This window comes from Ischnura elegans, chromosome 8 (genome assembly GCF_921293095.1).
Source record: "Ischnura elegans chromosome 8, ioIscEleg1.1, whole genome shotgun sequence".
Taxonomy (NCBI): domain Eukaryota; kingdom Metazoa; phylum Arthropoda; class Insecta; order Odonata; family Coenagrionidae; genus Ischnura; species Ischnura elegans.
In genome coordinates, this window is record NC_060253.1 from 71,543,919 (window position 1) to 71,546,842 (window position 2,924).

Consider the following 2,924-nt stretch of genomic DNA (forward strand, 5'->3'; position numbering starts at 1 on the left):
GTGGTGGCCGAATTATATTCTCTCGGGTGGATATCTATTTAAATTAGTCTAATATCGAGTGCATTGCTATTAACCGTTTATAGTCAATATGTGATTAATTTTATAGATTTTTATGTAAATAAAGTATGGACCTATTTTTTAAAGTGAACCACATGACTTGTGCCTACATTGGTCATTAATTAAGCCTTTTCAAAATTGGTCATTTTCATCACCTTTTTGTGAGTATGCGGTTTATTCGATATTTTTCCCTCCACTAGCTCTCCACTAACAAATGCTCATTTATTCCAAATATCAATATCGATAGCTAAGTTCCAACAACCCGTATCTCAAAAAAGCAACTCTTCAGGAGAGAAAAAAAATCGATTATTTCTTTTACTTGTACACTGAAATTAAAACCCAAAAGTTCATTAAACTGGAAAAAAAGCATTCATTTGCAAACAAAGAGTTGTTTTTGCTTGTATTTTATTTTTTCAATGCCATTACACTTATTTTAAGATACCTGTCTCAAACCGGCCGAATTTGAGATAAGTAGTAATGTTAGAACATAGCCATCGATATATGTATGTATATTACGTTGTTAAACTTAATTTTGTGGTCAAGTATACATTAATTTTTCAAGCAATAGAAAAATTTTGTGGCGTGTTCCCATTTGGGTACATGATTAAATAAAATCACTTTGTACATTCCACACAATTTTTAATGTTTTGCGACCGGTTTCGACGTGTTCTACGTCATTTTCAAGCCAGACTGCTATCTCCAGACAAGCCAAAGTTCATTTTATACTGCAAGGTGGAGGAGGGGGAAGTAGGTAATGTGGACAGGAGGTCGGTTGAAGGTTAGTGGTTTGAGTGGTGAAGGTCACGTACTATTGGGATCCGGGTGTGGAATTGAGAGGTATTAATGGGGGGAGGCTCACCAACCATCGACTTCATTTTGGAACATGCTTGAAAACGCATTTAAAAATTTTTGTTCGGGTTTTCTTTCGTATTATCTCTTAATTAGCTGTAAAATAAATATGATATGCAAAAAATAATAAAAATCAGTTCCTAAGTTAGTTCGGCCTTTAAAGGGTTAAGAGCAAACTCCAGCCACATAATTGCGCGCATCATTGGTATGCTGAATTCTGATGACTGGTCCCCCCCTGCTATGCACCCTAGAGGCGGCTGGTAGGGTATTATGTAGATTAAGAAGTATCGAGACTCTATAATTGAGTAACGTCTAAATAAACGATCTTATCATGTCTAGCGGCATGGCTGTTGGAGAGTTTTCATAGTAAGTTCTTCACAGTCAGTTTTTCACAGTGCTTCATTGTCAGGACTTGTCTATACATTCCTAATTAACTTTTAAAAAAAAGCCTCCGAGATCGACACCGGCTCTTCACGCAGTTTATTCGCCGGGAAAGCACCAAATCTGTCTTCAAATCAAAAATATATATTATATTCATTGAAATGAACGCAAAAATAATTGCATCGGCCGGGAATCGAACCCGGGCCGCCCGCGTGGCAGGCGAGCATTCTACCACTGAACCACCGATGCCTGTAAAAGAAAATATATTGCCGTAAAAAGCAGTTCACAATGGCCTCTCGGCGAAGATTTTCCTTTCACTTGAGTTGTCTCGTCAGCGGGAAGCGCACTCATTCGCTGACTTCCTTCCCCCCTCCTCCGCCTCCCACACCATCTCCCCAGCACCATTTATTCATGTCGTAGTCCAGGGAGGAATTTCGCCCAATGCATTCTTCTGATGTTGGTGAACTCTCTCATAATTCCCGAATGCTTTCATTAATATCCTACCTCAGGTACATTTGACGAGGAGTTCATGCTGGACGGCCGTTTGAATAGATGATGACACAAATACTCATTCACTCAAGGATTTAACCCATAGATTAGATATATGCACATATGCATACTAACTAAGACGACGCTTTAATTGGAGAGGCGCAGGCATGTAGCTAAGGTTAGGGCTTCAGCTCCACCTCTCCCCCTCTCCTCCCCCCGAATTATTTTCACTTGCGGCGATTGCCCGCAGGACACTTCATCTACATAATACCCTGCCAGCCACCTCTACGGTGTTTGGCATGGGTGATCAATCATCAGCATGCAACAGGATTCCCACATGCACACCAAAAAACGTTACGCATACTAGCAGGTTATATACCGCATTCATTCAAAGGCTAAAATTGCCAACTATTCATTAAGGTTTTCTGCCAATAAAGCTAGAACTCAAAAAATATGCTGCTAGAAATAAGGAGAAATTTCATAAATATGCATTAAGGTATATATTTGTCACTCGTAGTAAGCTACAATACAGGACATATAATCTATTTGTGAGTTCAAATGCTTCCGTTATAGTCTCTTGTTGACCGTGGAAAAAAATACATTCTCTCTTAAAAATACATACGATCTCTTTTGTTTTATTTATATGCTCTAATCTACCGTAGTATGTTGGCGTTCGTAAGATATGGCTAACTTCTTTAGAAAATACGCTGCTCTTTAATTTATCTGATAGGTTTAGTCTATTTTTTAATCTACGGTCTGACAGGGTTTCCCATCCGAGTTTATCTATGAGATCAGCTACACAAACAAGACCATCGTAACGACTTTTCACGTAACTGGCAGTTCTTCTTTGCACGAGTTTGCACTATTAGCCCAGGGTCACCTATCTTCGAAGCATTTTCCGATACATGTTGTTACATTTCATAGTGCCATCTGAAAGCCAAAGATAAATCTCTGCATTTTTCTCGGGTTTTCTTCCGCGTAAGTTGGCTTGTGGACTATTTTGGCTGGCTAACCTTCCAGGTCTTCAGGTTCACCTTCGACCTCAAGACGCTGGCAGGATAGCCAGCAAAACGGTTGTCCACTAGCCAACTGACGCGGAAGAAAGCCCGAGAAAATTGCAGGGATCAAACCATCACCGTGTGAACCTT

At 39.7% G+C, this 2,924-nt stretch overlaps 1 non-coding gene across 1 annotated transcript; it reads right to left on the reverse strand.

Moving 5' to 3' along the window:
• Positions 1-1,465: 1,465 nt before the first annotated feature.
• Trnag-gcc lies at positions 1,466-1,536 on the reverse strand. Its single transcript has one exon. It is a non-coding gene; the product is annotated as a tRNA-Gly (tRNA).
• Between the last annotated feature and the right edge of the window lie 1,388 nt (positions 1,537-2,924).